General features: G+C 40.6%; 1 protein-coding gene across 1 annotated transcript in view; it reads right to left on the reverse strand.

Moving 5' to 3' along the window:
- KLF8 (KLF transcription factor 8) overlaps nucleotides 1-13340 on the reverse strand; it is a 120286-nt gene extending 106946 nt beyond the window's left edge. Inside the window, exons 1-2 of the mRNA XM_081126127.1 lie at nucleotides 13234-13340; nucleotides 12720-12840 (exon numbers count right to left, since the gene is read on the reverse strand). The gene's annotated coding sequence lies outside the window, so the exon portion shown is untranslated. The remainder of the gene's footprint in view (nucleotides 1-12719; nucleotides 12841-13233) is intronic.
- Nucleotides 13341-17605: the final 4265 nt, after the last annotated feature.

Raw genomic sequence — 17605 nt, forward strand, 5'->3', positions numbered from 1 at the left:
ACAGCTTAACATTCTTCATTCCTCATTCCCCAAAATCTCTAAACATTACCCCCAAATATCTGAGTAAGCCTCACTCCTCCCTTTGGACTAATAAAAACTACGAACACTGGAATTTATTGCCTCAGAGCTCTTCAAAGCTTGCATGCACTAGTTATGAGACATTTCCAGCCAAAATAACTTAAAACTTGGCAAGAAAATTTTAAAATAACTATGGTATTAATTTGGCAAAGCAAAGCTGTATGTAGATTAGAAGTAAAACTCCTAGGAGCCCGGCTGGGCGTGGCTCAGCGGTTCAGCATCGACCTAGGATCCAGGAGATCAAAGTTTGATTCCTGGTCAGGGCACATGCCCGGGTTGTGGGCTCAATTCCCAGTCAGGTGCGTGCAGGAGGCAGCAGATCAATGATGACTCTCTCATCGTTGATGTTTCTATCTCTCTCTCTCTCTCCCCCTCTCCCATCCTCTCTCTGAAATCAATAAAGATATATTTAAAATAAATAAATAGCCCAGCTGGGTGTGGATCAGCAGTTGAGCGTCAACCTAGGATCCAGGCGATTGGGCTTCAATTCCTGGCCAGGGCACATGCCCGGGTTGTGGGCTCGATCCCCAATCGGGGGCGTGCAAGAGGAAGCCAATCAATGACTCTCTCATCATTGATGTTTCTATCTCTCTCTCCCTCTCCTTTCCTCTCTCTAAAATCAATAAAGATATATTTTTTAAAAATAATAAATAAATAAATTAATTAATTAATTAATTAAAAACTTAAAAAAATAAAACTCCCAGGAGTTGCCCATAGGCTGAGATGAAGTAGAAAAGACAGGTCAATATTGCCCTGACCAGTTTTGCTAGTTGGTTGGAGCATCCTCCCCTACACCAGAAGGTGGTAGGTTCGATTCCCAGTGAGGGCACATACCCAGGTTGTTGCGGGTTCGATCCTGGGTTGGGGCGCATGCAGGAGGCAACCAATTCATGCTTCTTTCTCTCTCTCTCTCTCTCTCTCTCTCTCTCTCTCTCTCTCTCTCTCCTCCATTCCTCTCTCTCTAAAATCAATCTTAAAAAACTAAGAGAGAGAAACAAGTCAACAAGGAATTGCTTCAAGAAACAATTGCAGAAATGTACGGTGACATTGGTTGATAAAATTATATAGGCTTAAAAATGTACAGTTCTATGATACACCATCTGTAATATTGCATTGTGTACTTACCATTCAAAGTCAAATCTTCTGTCATCATATACTCGACCCCCTCTACCCTTCATTACACTCTTACCCACCTTCCTGTCTGGTAACCATCATGCTGTTGTCTGTCTATGAGTTTTTGTTTGTTCATTTGTTGCTTTCAGTTTTATATCCCACATATGAGTGAATTCATATGGTTATTAACTTTTAAAGACACATGCTAAGAATAAAACTCAACTGCTGCTTGTCCCCATATACAAAAATTGGCTCAAAATGGATAAAAGAGCCAAACATAACACCTGAAGCAACTTTCAAGTATGCATTACAGTATTACTAACTACAGTTACTATGCAGTACATTACATCCACGTGATTTATTTGACAACTGGAAGTTTATACCTTTTGACCACCTTAACCCATTTTGCCATCCCCCACACCCTGCTCTGGTAACCACCAATCTGTTCTCTATATCTATGAGGGGTTTTTTAGAATGTACATATAAGTGAGATCATATGGTATTTGTCTTTCTTTGACTTATTTCATGTATCATAATGCCCTCAACATCCACTTATGTTATTTCCTTCTTCTTATGGCTGAAATATATATATGAATATATATATTCTTTATCTATTCATCCATCAGTGAACACTTAGATTGTTTCCATGTCTTGGCTATTGTAAAGAACTAAATAATGCTACAATGAACATTAGGGTGCATTTATCTTTTTTGAGTTAGAGTCTCAATCACTTCATTTGTAAAAAAAAAAGGACTGATGAAACTTTGATCTTCTTTAGATCCATGGTACACAAAATGTAAGCCACCCAACAGTATCTGTATCACCCAGAAATTTGTTAGAATTATAGAATTTCCTCAAGTCCCAACCAAGACCTTCTGACTCAAAATCTGCATTGTAAGCAGATCTGCAGTTTATTTGTATATATTGACGTCTGAGCAGTACTGACTCAAGTGACGTAGAAGGAAAATGAGGGCATTTGCATAATTTCATCAGTAAATTAAGAAGGCCAAAGTTGGGGGTAGGTATAAATGGGCGATTGAAAAATATAAAAAAATCTTGGAACTCTTACATGGGGTTGGATGAAAGGAAAGTGAAGTAGCCAGGATTTTCCCTCTGATATTGGAAAGCATGTGCTTATAGTGAGCCCAATCCAAGTATTTTTTAAGGGAGAAGGGGTAAGAGAGAAGATAGTGAATAAATGAATACTACCATCTACTGACTGAGCATTATATGCTATATAACGCTATTATGTGTTGTATAATCATCATAACAATTACTAGATAGGTACTGTCAAGAATTTAAAGCAGTGTCTTGCATATAGTAATTGCTCAATAAATGCTAACTTTTATTGTCATTTGCAATAAATAGTGTCTTAACCTGCCAACTAAAGGAGCTAGAAGGAGAGAGAGGATCCAAAGTAACAGAACCATACTCACTTTATTGCAACTAAATTCAACAGAGGAAAGTGAAAGCAAACCAATGTCTGCTCAGATTTCAAATGTTCTAAGTGCAATTTCTCTTTCTAGGAAGTTTCCTGGCTTTGGCTCTGGGTTCTCCCCTCTTCACACTGAAGAGTGTAGACTATTACCCTGGCAATAAGCAACTCTTAGCTTGAGGAAGTCAGGATAATTCTATTCTATTTATAAAAGGCAAAGTGAATGCCAGAAGAGGCTGTAGGACTGGGGCAGAGATTGAATTCCTTTGGAAGGAATCCATCCCATGATCTTGAGAGAGAATAGTTTCAGACAGGGCAGCTTACTTTAGTACTTTGAGGAGTGGGGGAAGCTCCCTCTCAACACCCTCTAGGACTAGCAATCCCTGCGCCCCAAAGCTCTGGGCTGACAGTGGAATCCTTCAATATCAACTGCTACTTTTGTAAGAAGTATTAGGAAGGGAACTTTGAAGTCATTGAAAAAAATAATTGAAGCAAGAAGTGTCCAAAGCCTCAGCTGGGAACCACAAAACTTGGAAAGCTCCTGAGTCAAGGGGATCCAAGAGGAAAACACACAGTAAATCCCTGCCATCCTGTCTAATTCTAAAACTCAGGCATTACACTTATGAATGAAACTTTTGCTAATTCTTCAGTCCTGAGCATATCACTATTAGCTGCTCTGCTTTATACTTCCCTCCCCCTTTTATTCAAGGCTATTAACTCTTGAAGAATGAACTCACCAGGCCTTATTAAGTGGCTTATAGGTCAGAATAATGATCTATAAGGTGATTTTAAGTTACTGGAGGAAGGAAGCCCTCTGGGATTCAAAGTGCTGAAAGAAAGCCAGGGTAGGGTATTCTGGCAATTTTGGCCTCAAATTGCTTTATAATAGGAACAATGTTGGTGTATTGAACCCAAAATAATAGGCCTAAACCTGGCAAGCAGATCATATAGTCCAGGCTTGCAGTAGGTTGAAAGACCTCCAAGAGAACACAAGAAGCTACCACAAAGTGAGTAGAACCAAAATAATGCTTGGTACAGAGGATATATTTGGAAATGTCTGCTCTATACATAATGATCCCCTTATAACTCTTATCTGGTTTACAAATGTGTGCTCCTAGTTTATACTATATAACCTTACCCTCCTTACCAAAGTTCAGGAGTAGGCAACGGACTCAAGCCAGGTAGATCAGTACCCATTCCCTGTGACCTGGTAATTGGTACTGAGAGAGCCAGCCAGTACCTTTCTATGTGACTGAACTGCATGTAACACATCTCAGGAGATAAAGGAGCTATCTCTTGCCCACTCCATGTTATAATCTGCTAAGAGAGAAAAAATAAGCTGATATGCAGATATGAGCTGGGAAGCAGATATGAGACACAGGAAAAAGACAGCCCAGGTTCCCAACAACTTCCCATTTCCAAAACCCAGTTCATTTCCAAGAATCAGTCACAATCCTCTTGTGCTTAAACTAGCTCCAGCTGGTTTTGCCTTTTGCAACTACAGGGTAGAAATGAATAAATAAGATGTCTAATGGAGCAGCTGCTTCTCAGTTCCTGGTGATTGTCACTATACAGCAGTATAGGCCCAGTGATGCGAAATATTTAAAGTTTTTCAAGAAAGCTGAAAACATATATTTTACATGAAATATTCCACCTTGTATACACTGGTAATGAAGTCAAATTTTAGAAAATGTTGTACAATATAAAGTATATCTGTGGCCTGGATGTGGTTTGTGAGCCCTTGAATTGTGACCTCAGCCAGCAAGCTTTCTGTCCCACCTGCTGCTTCCTTACTTCTTAAATCTTTCATCTATTACTATATTTTTTTATTATTATTTTTTGTTAATCCTCACCCAAGGATATTTTTTCCATTGATTTTCAGAGAGAGTAGAAGGGAGAGAGGGGAAGAGAGAGAGAAAGAAAGAGAAACATCAAAGTGAAAGAAACGCATCGATTGGTTGCCTTCCAAACAAGCCCCAACCAGGCTGGGATCGAACCTGCAACCCAGGTACGTGCCCTTGACTGGGAATTGAACTCATGATCTTTCAGTGCGTGAGCTGACGCTTTAACCACTGAGCCAGCCATACTAGCCAAGGTTATTACTATATTTTTATATGTACCCATTTGTGCACTGAATTACACTGATATTTGGGCCCAGAGTTAATGACCCACCTTGATCTATTTCCTTTTTGGTCTTGCTGACTAGCTAGTTAAACATATCATAATGATTAAAAATGTGGATTGTAAAAGCCAAACTATCTGGTCAAATTCAAGTTCTGCCAACTATTAGCAGAATTTTCCCAGTTTCCTTACAGGTATGGTCACAGATTTGAAGTGCTGTAGTTTCTCCATTTATCAAATGAAAATAATAAATTCAGTGCTTAGAGTAGTACTTATCACATTTATTATTGTTGTTGTTATAATATTTTTATTGATGTTAGTTGTTTGAATATCTTACTAGCAGCCATATCTATTATTCTGGCCTCCAGAAAGTACCTATCTCACCCTTTTTCCCTGATCTGCAATGACTCTTGGGGTTCAATGAGCACTCAGGTTTGTGTCTATCTTCTGGCCCCCCCAAATTCAACTGGTCTCTGTTGAATGACACAGTGCTAAAGATGTCTCTAGTTTCTCTATTTAGCACTAGAAGCAGCTGTTTATACAGTCCCTAAGGTTTTTAAAAGTAAAGAATGACTTTTGGGAAAAGTGCTCCTAATATTGTACCTATAAAAAACAGACTCCTTTATTTATAGTTGTGCCTGATTCTGTCTACTTTTCCAGTCTTTTTTTCCTGTCACTGACCCAGAACATCCTTATGCTCCAGCCATAATGAAACACTCATTATTTCCTAAATACACCGTCTCTCTGGAACCTCCAATCATTTACACATGATGTTCCTTCCATCTACAATGTCCTTACTTTCTATATTTGCCTTGAAAACTCTTATTTATCTTTTAAGACTCAAACATCATCTCTTCTAGCAGTCTTCTGTGACTCCACCCCAATGTCACCCACATCTTTCCTGCTCATGTTAATGATTTGCTTATTTGTCAATTTCCAAATTCCTCCCTCCTTGAGTATATTCAGCCTCCCTGTAACCTTCAGTGTCCTTATCAACAAAATGAGTATAATCCTATTATGAATTTAAATGAGAAACATGCAAAGGGCTTAACATGGTCCCTTGCATATAGTATGTGAACAAATACTAGATGTTTGGTAGAACTTTGTCTCCCAGCTGAGTTCTGGGATGAGGTTGAGGTCTTATATTTTTGTATTCCCAGCCTGTAGCACAGAGCTGACCACATACAGGGTTCTCAGGGCATGTATGTTCAATAAGCAAATAAGATGAACGAATGAATGTTGCTTCCCCCTTTCAAACAATCTGCCTTATATATGTGGGAATGGTTAATATATAGTCAGGTTTAAATAAGCCAAAGCTGCAGATCACATTCTGCTACAGCAGAAAAGCACTCTAAACTCCTCTGAATATTTTCTGTTCTACTACCATGACATCACTAGCAAAAGTGCCCCCAGCTCACAGAACTATTAGAAAGACAACTTTCCAAGGAACAAAATGTAGGCCATCTCAGCATCAGGTAACAATAGCTAGATAATAACATTCTTTGAGACCAAACTGTTTCCCTAAGATACTAGAGAGGAAGAATATTGACCTTGCTGCTTCTCCAGCAGCTAATTTTGCCCCACCTATATGATCACCAAAAGCAAAGAGTTATCTAACCTCATCCCTTCGCTAACCCTATTCCATTCCCCTCTAGGCCCACATTATGTTGATGCTCATTACCTGTCTTTGGTGATATGATTCTTCTTGCTTAGAATGTCCTTTCTGCTCCACTCTGGTCATCCAAGTCCTACCTATACTTCAAGGTGCCGCTAGGCTTCACAGAGAAAATGACACTTGAATTGGATATCATGATATGCATAGGAGCTTACCAAAAAGAGGATAGGTGGAGGTGGGGTAGTACATGTTGTAAAAAGGGGAAGACGTTTCTGGAAGTTCTGATAGCATGAACAAAGACTTGGTATTTGTGAAAGACCATGGCATATTCAATTAGTAGCAGTTAGCTTAATGTGGTTACTGCGATGAAGAAAAGTCACAGGCAATAAACACGAAAGCCTGGTTGAGGACAAACTATGAAGTATCTTTCTTACTAAAAGGCAGAGATTTAATCCTATAAGTGATAGGGAGTCTTTGAAGGATTCTGAACATAGGACTGGCAAGATAAAAAAATATGGACTCAATATTGTCGGCTCAGTGTGCCACAAGTACTAAAAACTGGATGGCTTAAAAAACATAAATTTATTGTCTCACAGATTTGGAGACTAGATGTCTAAAATCAAGGTGTCAGTAGTGTTAGTTCCTTCTGAAGGCTATGCAGGAAGGATCTGTTCTAGGCCTCCTTCCTTGGTTTGCAGATGGCTATCTTTTCCCCAGGTCTCTTCATATCATCTTCCCTCCATTTGAGTCTGTCTTTGTGTCCACATTTCCCCTTTTTATAAGGATACCAATCATGTTGGGTTTGGGCCTGTCCTAATAACCTCATTTAAACTTGATTATCTTCATAAATACTCTGTCTCCACATACAATCACATTCTGTGGAACCAGGAATTAGGACTCCAATACATTTTGAAGGACATAATTCAACCTATAACAAAGGTCATAGAGATTGGAGGCAGGTAAAACAACAGTAAAAGGATCTATTTTAACAGGACAAATCAGATATGATGAAAAATTAAGCAAAAATACTATAGATAGGGATGGAGAAGATACAAACATTCAAGAAGCAAAATCTGGAAGGGAAGGAGAAGGAAGAGTCAAAGATGACTCTAGGCTTTATAGTTTGGTTGGTTACGTGATTATTGGTCAAGGATAAAAATGGGAGCACAGGGTTTGATGATGAATTCAGTTTCAGACATATTAAGTGTGACATATTAAGTTAAGATGTTCAGTTAACAGATGAATGGGTGAGTCCAGGCTCAGAAAAAAAATTCAGCTTGGAGATGCAGATTTGTCATACAGGCATTTTTTTTTTAAATATATCTATTGATTTCAGAGAGAGGAAAGAAGACGGAGGGAGAGATAGAAACATCAATGATGAGAGAGTCATTGATCGAGCCCGCAACCTGGGCATGTGCCCTGACCCGGGAATCGAACCCCTATCACCTGGATCCTAGGTCAACGCTCAACCGCTGAGCCATGCCCAGCCGGGCTGTCATACAGGCATTTAACCGGCAGTTAAAACTCTTAAGTGGATGAAATAGCCCAAATAAGGATTAGAGTGGCAAGAGAAGAGAATGAAAGAGCAGCCCGAGAGGTAAGTAGTAATCCAAGATATTGTCACAAAGACAAGGGAAGGTTTTAAAGAAGAAGGAATGACCCAGCCTGTGTGGCTCAGCGATTGAGCATTGGCCTAGGATCCAGAAGACTGCAGTTCAATTCCTGGTCGGGGCACATGCCCGGGTTGCGGGCTCCATCCCCAGTAGGGGCTGTGCAAGAGGCAGCCAATCAATGACGCTCTCATCATTGATGTTTGCAAGCTGAAGATTAGTCAATATAGCATAATAAGTTAAGGTGTAGACTTGGGCTCAACACCCAGCTCCGCTATTTACTAGATGTGCAGACTTGGGCAAGTTGCTCAGTTCTTTTTAAGTTATGAATTGTATATTCCTGAAATGTTTTCCCTTTTTATTGAATTTATTGGGGTAGCATTGGTTAACAAAATTACAGTTTCAGGTGCACAATTCTAGAACTGCAGCCACTGTGGAATGCAGTATGAAGTTACCTCAAAAGATTAAAAATGTAACTGCCTGATGACTCAGTGATTCCACTTTTCAAAATTTATCCAAAGAGACCCGAAATACTAATTCAAAAGAATATATGCACCCTATGTTCATTGCAGTGTTACTTACAATAGCTTGATTTTTCTGTGCCCCAATTTCCCTAATTGAAAAATAGGGGAAATAATAATATTTACTGGAGAGGGTTATTGTATTATATGAATTCATACATGTAAAGTGTTCAATAGAGGGCTGGACACAGAGTAGGTCTTCAATAAATGTCAATTATATACTATATATTAGGTGGGAATGGTTGGGTAGGTGAGAGAAACAAAGAAGAAAAAGAAATTGAAGACAGGAGAGAGGAAAGCTGATGGAACAACTTCTTAGAAGGTATAGGAGAGAATGGATCCTCTTCCACTTACTAGCTGCGTGACTTTGGGTAAGGTACTTTACTTTTCTGTGCCTCAATTTCCTTGCTATAAAATGGAGATGATAATAGTGCCTACCTCAGAACATTATTTTGAGGGTTAAATAAAATGATACATGAAACATACTTCCCCACTGGGAAGGACTTGGGGAAGTTAGTAAATAGCTTAGAAGAAATCATGTGTACCAAAAAGACTGAAAGTTTTTTTAAAAGTTCCAAGTGAATAATTTTCATAATTTCATGACAGAGTAAAACAGTGCTACAAAATCTTGTGATATTTTCTTTAAAAGCGTAAACATTCTTCTAGTGCTAATAAATTTATTGCGAATTTTTATTAAAGTGTATCGAAAAGATGTTTTTATATTTAAGTAGTTTCAAATGTGTATGAAACCTTTTTTCAAGCAATTATAAAACAATGGTTAGTATGAAATTAAATTGTATTAGTTGACATGAATTCAGCAACAAGCTTACTAAGTTTTTTCTTTAAAGGAACATTATATCCAAAGCATTAAAACATAGACCATATTGATTGTGTTAAAATGAACAACTGAAGATTCATCCTCCTTACTAGAGTAGAATTTTAAGTAAAATAATTTTTGATTATTTTCTTTAAAAATGGCTTCCTACCTTACTCAGAACAAAAGCCAAAATCTTTATGATCAGGCCCTCTCTGCTCTCTGACCACATGCCCTACCACTCTCTTCCTCTCCACTCCAGTGATACTGGCCTTCCTGCTATTCCTTGAACACACCAAGCCTTTGCACATTCTACTTCCTTTCTCTAGAACACAATTCCGTCAGGTATTCTCATGGCTGACTCTCTTGTTTCATTCAGATATATTTTTAAATATCACCATATAAGAGAAATTTTCTTTAACTGCTCTATATTAAATATATCTCCCCAATCCCAAGTGCCTTATATTTTTTCTCCCACCTTATCCCCACCCAACAAATACCTTTATTATTTATTGGCTTTCCCCTCCACCAACACACCCTCATTAGAATATAATCTCCAAAAGAGCAGGGGCTTTGTTTTGTTCATTGCTAAAATTCCCCAGTCTATGCAGTGATGGCACAGAGTAGATTCTTACTAAGCATTTGTGGAATGGATTAATTAAAGAATATCATAACACAATGCACTTCTGTGTTGATACCTTTGTTTATCACAGTTCCTTATCCTTGAAGGCTGAGGAACAACGAGGAAGGAACACATACCAAAGTAAATATACGGGCAAGCTGTTCTAGTTTAGGCAAGAACAGCCTGGTGTATCAGATACAGGAATTTGAGAAGGGAACTTGGGGGTCGAAACTACTTCTACTTCTTCTCTCTACTGAGGGAGAGCACAAAGTGTCCTTTTTACAATTATCCCTCATGAAACCCTTTTGCCTCCTAGTAGATAGAAATTCTCCACAATCCCAGGAAGCAGAATGAATGACAGCAAACAAATTAAATTGCTCTGGGGAAGACACTTGAAGACCTTGGAAAAGGATTTCTATTGCTTGCCTGTGGTACTTGTTAGTGGGTTCACAAACCTTTCACTGTCCTAGGAAGAAAATAACCATATTTCAGCAATGGTATTTTATGGCAGCTAAGAACTGCCTAGTTCCCATATCCTACAACTAGAAATTCTCCCACAGAAAAACAAACCAATGTGAACACAAAGGGACAATCAAATGTTAAAATGGAAGCATAGCTGTTTCTACCATATTCCATGCATACCAACTGCAGGAGGCTGGCTATGGTACCAGCACTAGTTCCTTCTCCACCCTCCATGCAAGGGTGTGGATAGCAGACTTCAGTGGGTGTGACATGTACAAGTGGTTCTTGGCTCTGCGACAAGACTATACTCCCACTGACGAAAGTAACCAGAAGAGTTCCAGTTGAATTCATGTTTCCTTTGTTCTTAGGAGCCCATAGGCCAGTGAGTTTAGGGAGAAATAACCTTAAGTAAGGCTTTCTTTTTTATCTGAATCCAGTGGACTCAGTGATATGACTATTCAGAATAAGGTGACTTTGCGGTTTGGAAAATCAATTGAGGAGAGAGGGGATAGAGGAAGGTGCTTTAGTTAAATGTTGCCTAGGAACCTAGAACTAACACATGCCCTTGATGGGAGTTGGCACTGGGGATGCAATGAAACTTAACACATTAAAGAAGGGATGGCCTCTGTGACTTGCATTTAATACCAGAGACAGCTGAACTGGTAAATTGCAGAGCACTGGGAGCTCCGGCATTCCATGGACAGAATAGAAACTTTCAGAGTGAAATACTAGCCCTAAAACCTCAAACAACACATTTTCATCTCTAACCTATGGGATATCATTAGGCTCCACCCAGTCCTGCCACCCTCCCTAAGCAGAAGAAAGATGAGAGAGACAAACATGAAAGATGTCACTGGTCCATCTGAGGCCTTCTAACAAAGTCTCCACTACACCAGTTCTTTTATTCAACATCAGAAGGGAGCTAGTGAAGCCCTTCTCCCCAAAACAATCTTCCTGGCTGGACACGGTCATGGAAATGGCAGATCATCCAAGGTGGCCTTAGCTTCCCTATTGAAGAATACTACTTTTCTCCTTTTGTATGCCATTTTGACTTGAGTTCTTATCTCTTCAAGCTGGATCTCCCAGCCGCCTGGGCTTGGGCATACGGATGTCTGGTACTAAAGGAAAGACGATAAACGGAAACCACTGGAACTTCCATGTGATGGATGCTTGGTAAATGTTGGAATCAAATTCAACAGATATCTCTATATCCTAAGAAGATGCTTTGGCCATCAATCTGTTAAGAAAGGAGTTAGTGACACCACTCTACATGGTCTTGACATATTAATAGACACACTCAGCAGTGGGATCAGCCACAGGCAATGAATTTAGCATTCAAGAAATAAATGTAGATGCCTAGCTGGCGTGGCTCAGTGGTCGAGCATAGACCTGTGATCCAGGAGATCAAGGTTCAATTATGGGTCAGGGCACATGTCTGGGTTGTGGGTTCAATCCCTAGTCTGGTGCGTGCAGGAGGCAGATAATCAATGACTCTCTCATCACTGATGTTTCTATCTCTCTCTTTCTCCCTCTCCCTTCCTCTCTCTGAAACCAATAAAGATATATTTTTTTAAAAAGACATTTTTAAAAATAATAAAAATAAATAAAAATAAAAAATATTCCCTAAAAAAAAGAGAAATATTTGTAGAATGAATTAATTTTTTTGGGCCATCTGCCCTGCCACGACACCTCTTAGGAAACAAATTTTTCCATTCAGCTAAAACTGCTAATTGACTGCAATTAACTAATGTGCAACTTAAAGGTGCACATCCTGAGAATCAACTGGATATTAGAACCAAGTTTGGAGGTTGGTATGAGGGAGAAAAAGCTATCCTTTCCATACAAATATCCCCAACATCCATAGTGTCATAGTAAGGCGACTCACTGCTGTCCTTCTCTAAATTGAATTTCCAGTACAGATTTCCCTCAGTTGAACTAGTGCACTGTCCCTTTAAGAAGCCAGGCAAGATGGAGCCCTCCCAACTCACAGCCCGAGGCTTTAAGCAACCTGATAAGGATGCTGGAGTGTGACAAAAAGAAAGATCTCCTGGAGGGGGTAAGTCGAGGCTCTAATGATCTGAGGGGAAATCGAGTCTCCAACAGTACAAACATCGAACTCTGAGCGCGCCTATTCCGTGGGTGGCAGCTCCCCTAGCGCCACCCCTCCTCCCCTTCCCTCCCTTTCTTACCCCACCCTGCTCCACCCTCCGGATCCTCCTTGAAAGAGTCTCCTTCTATAAGGTGGCTCCTTCGCAGCCCAGCGGAGACCCCAGTGAGGGGGGCAAAAGGGAGGGAAGGGGGTGGGTAGGCAAAATGAAAGGGACTTACTTTCGGATTCTGCGCCTCCGAAGGCATCCTCTCCTCCCAGCCTGGGGCCAGGGCCAACGGACGGGGCGGGGCTGGGGTTGAGCTGATGGACTCGGGGTCCTCACTCCCTCGTACTGCAAACCTAGTTCAGTAGAGAGTTAGAGGTAATGGGCACCGGCGAGGGCCGGTGTATACTCTATTTTAATTATCTCCAAAGGAGACAGAAGGGTTTGAGAGAGTTGACCGTGGGTGGGAGTGGAGGTGAGCTCTAAAACCCTCCTTTTCCTCCCTTTCTGACTGGCTTTCCCCGCCCGGCATTAGCGATATCAGGGGCAATGGTTTTCTTTTTTCTTCCTTTTGGTTTCTCCCAGCTGCCGGTCCCAGACCCCACCCAGCGGCTCCACCCCATCCACTGCTACACATTCTGTCAATCACCAGCCCCTTTAAAGCTGCATCGCACAACTTCGGTTTTCCACCGTCTTTGGCGGGCAGACAGAATCCCGGGGCTCCTGGCCTTCCCAACAATTCCTCTGACCTTTCTGCTGAGTTTTAGGAAGCTGAGGTTAGTTGCTAGTGGAGGCTTCTCCTCCCCCTCTGCCCCAAAGCTTTCACATTCCGCTCCACCCAAAGTCCTTCCGGGCCTGTCCGGCCACGCCATACTCAATCCCATCTATTTTCTTTACTTTGTTTCTGGTAAAAAGTGCTTCCTTAGGCTGCCAGATAGCCAAGAAAGTTTCTGCAGCGCCCTCTCTGGCGCCGCCCACTTCCTTACAGTTTCTGGACTGAAGTGGCTACAGCAGATCCCCTGTCTCTGGGGCCTCTTGGTTTGGCCTGACTCGGTATACTCAGTCTTCTCTAAATCTCATCTGTGTAAGTCTCCATATTTTGGACCAGAAGAGGGGGAGAGAAGGTAGGGATTCCCACAAATGTGCTTCATGCCTCTAACTTACCCCAAACAGTCCCACACCACCACCCCACTCCACAAGTAGGCAGAGAGGGCCTTGAGGTGCCATTCACAATTAGTGGAACCCCAGAATGATCCATCAGAAACCATATGTAATACCATTCTCCATTCCAGTTAATGGCAACACCTGGTTGCTCAGGGCAAAAATCATTGAACCATCCTTGACATCCAACTCTTCAAGAAATCCTGTTGGCTCTATCTTAAAAATATGTCCAGGATCTGACCATTTCTTACCATTTCCACTACTACCACCCTGGCACCAGCCATGATCTTTATATCCAGCCCTGCCTACTTCTTTGACTTGATTTATAAAAACCTTGTTCACTCTCCACTAGCCACACTGATCTTTTTGTTCCAGTATGCTGATCTGTCTGACCTCAGGGACTTTGCATTTCCTTTTATTTCTATCTGGTTCTACCTATGGTGGGCTCCAATATCATTTTGATCTCAGGGAAGCTTTCCCTGACCACCCAAATTAAAGTAACTCCGGTGGCCCAGGCACTCTCTGTGACCTTATATCCATTTTGTTATCACAGCACTGATCACAAACTAAAATAATCTCAAATATGTGTTTGCTTCTGTGGTAAAGTACCTCTCCCCCTAGAGTATAAGCTCAGTAATAGCAGAGACTTCATCTGTTTGTTCTATGCCCTAAACACAGCATACTGAACAGTGGCTGCCATATAGTAGGGGCTCAGTTAATATTTGCTGAAAGAATGATGGAAGGTGATATCTTCTGGGATGTATATGGGTGTTATCACTTTTTAAACAACAATCAAACCAAAAAAGAAGGCAGCAAAGAGAGACACACCTGTTATGAATCACTTGCCCCATCTATTCTCCCTTAGAACATCAGTCTGGATACCTTGCTTGTGAGCTGAGTTAGCAATGGTATTTGGAGAAATGACCCAGTGGCAATGCACTTCTATATTGACTTTTAGGGTTTGCAGTTGATTGCTGGTGGTTGACTTAAGTGTCTTTGGTTTTGTCAAGTCAGTGCTAGGGAACATAGTTCTTGAGGACCTGGTCATCTAAACTAACGGCATCTTTGTCTCTAGATGTAATTCTTACTTTGGAGTCAAAATATCTATATATGCTGTCTCATGCCCCCAAGGATATATTAACTAATTTGATTCTCACAACCTCCCTATGAAGTAGATATTAGTACTATCCTCATTTTACAGGTGAGAAAACAAAAGCCCAAGGAGACAGAGTGACTTACCAAAAATTGCATCTTTAGGAAATGGTAAAGCTGGAATTTGAACCCAGGTAGTATAGCTCGAGATATATACACTTTCCCACTACATTGTATTTCCTAAAGTAAACTTCTGGTCAGTCGTGATATTGAAAGAGCAAACACCCTGATTTGCTGGATGTTAATTGGTAAAGATGAAGGGAAGCAGGTGTAATTAGCGACATTTATTCTGTAAAGCTAGAAGTGTGGTTTGAGCAATTCTGTAAGCAATGGCCTTGATACAAGTTATATGAGGCAGTCACTTCCCTTTTCCAATGGAAGGATCTAGGGTTGTTTAACCTCAAGAAGAGAAAACTCAGGAGGATAATAATCTTGTTTTTAGGCCTATCTTAAGCTGTTGTTGACATGTCCTTGACTGTTTATCCATTGTATATCCTAACTCAGCTATCTGCCTGATCATAAAACCTACTCAGCTTGGCCAAATTCTCTGGACTTCTGGCCATGGATGACAGATAACTCTTGCTAGGTTGCTACTTATACCTGAGCATGAAATCATGAGGAAGTTTGAAAGATACCATGGTTATGTTCTCAGCACAATGCTAAGCAGTATGGAACATAGGCAGAGAAAGGTCCCACAGAATTAAAGGTCAGAAATTTCCTGTAACCCAGTACTACCATTTATTTTCTGTGTACTGTATGTAAGCATGCAAGGGCTTCATATTTTCTCATCATACAGTGAGGTTGAATTAATGGTTGCCAAAAGCTCCTTCTATCTCATAAGTTCTCTGTTGGTTAGCTTGCTGTTGTCAGAAAATTCTTATGACAGGAAAAGGCTTGGAATATCAATCTTCTGGGAAAAGTGAATGCATTCCCTTAATTTCATTCCTCTTGATTATATTTAAGTAGATAACACACAGAATACAGTAGATTTCCAACTAACAAGGATTTACCTTCTTTGGAAGTGATTTGAAACCATGGGTTGTTCTGTAATGGCCATATCTGATATCTGTGATATGTGAACCTTCCCTATTGGCCATAATAACTAATTCCAGGGAAGGATCTCTGACCCATTTGGGACAATCAATTTCTCTCTCCCAAGCGCATGGCATTTTAAATGGAAATAGTTTGTGGTTACAGGAGATGGGGGCGGGGGGGGGGAGGGGAGTCACATTAAAGCTGGAGAGAAGATCCATAAATTGCTCTTGAACCCAGAGGTGATCCTATTCCTACCCTTTCTGAGTCAATACTTCCCTTAACTCTGAGATATCCCAATATCTTTTTTTATCTCTATTGTTGAGAGTATTACAGATGCTCCCCTTTTCTCCCCCTTTGTCCCCTCCACCCGGTTCCCACCCCGCCCCAGGCCTTCTGCACTATCTTTTAAATAAATTCTCCATTCCCCTAACTTTTTTTACTTTTATCACTTGTGCTAGCCAAATCTACTTCCTGTTTACTGCTATATAATTTCCATGTGCCTGTCAAAAAATTGGTATTCAATACTTGTTATAACAGGTGTTTACTGAGCCCAACTTTTTGCCAGGCACATAGTGAGTGTACAGCAGTAAAGAAGATTGAACAAGATTTTCCCCACCAAGTCACTGGTTCAGACCTAACCCAAATCCTCACTTTTCTATGCCTCCATTACTTCCACATTGTCTTAGAACATAGTTATATAGATGTTATTTTACCAGACTCTAAAAACTCTTTGGGATTATGATCTGTGTCTTTTTTATCTTCAAATCTTTTGCAGTGACTACAACGGAGCTTTGCACATAATATACACTCCAGGCATGTTGAAATGAATTCAGCTCTGCAGTACACATGGGACCTGTCACTCATGTAGCAAATGAAACAAACCTCCCGGCTATGAAGAGCTGTGATGTAGTGGAAAGAAGACTGGATTTTGAGTAAGACTTCCAGTTCCAAGTTTGTCATTCCCTAGCTGTTTTACTTGAGGCGAGTTACCTAACCCCTCTGAGCTTTAGAAACACAGGAGACAATAATAATACTTTCTGAGTTCCTCTGTGCATGCCTTAAGATAGCTAAGGAGTAGAGACTGACCACCTCCATGTTGCTAAATCAAATGGCCACTTTCAGTCCTTAATTCACTTACTTTTCAGCAACATTTGGCATAGTCGACCACTGCTGCTTTCTTGAAGCAGTTTATTTTCTTTTTGGCTTCTATGTAAAAATAATTCTATGGTTTTACTTTCATTGACTGCTCCATTTTCATCTCTTTTTCCCTTCCTCTAACTAAGTCTAAGTATTAGAGTGCCTCAGGCTTCTTAACCTTTTTTTTTTTCCTTTTCTACCTATGTTCTCTCCCTAGGTGATCTTATTCAATCTGTGGCTCTGACTATAAGCCGATGAACACTTAAATCTGTCTCAAAACCAAACCTCTCTAAACTATGAGACCCTGTATCGATTCCCTCTGGGCCTTAGTCTTCTCATCTGAAAAATGGGGAGAATAATAGCACCTGCCTCGGGATTGGATTCTTGCTACATCTCCTCAATCTACTCTTTATGAGTAGCCAGATTAATCTTTTAAAACAGCAACCAGACTATGTCATTCCTCTGCCTAATGACTTCCATTGCACTTAGGATAAAAAGCCCAGGCACTGTGTAGTCTGGCCCTTGGCTGCTGCTCCTAACTCTTCTTCAGTTACTCCTTCCCCAGACCTCAGTACTCCAGAGTCACTGGAGTTCCTTTCTGGATAGTTCCTCAAAACTGACATGCTGTTTCATATC

The sequence above is a fragment of the Miniopterus schreibersii genome, assembly GCF_964146895.1.
Source record: "Miniopterus schreibersii genome assembly, chromosome: X".
NCBI classification, from domain to species: domain Eukaryota; kingdom Metazoa; phylum Chordata; class Mammalia; order Chiroptera; family Miniopteridae; genus Miniopterus; species Miniopterus schreibersii.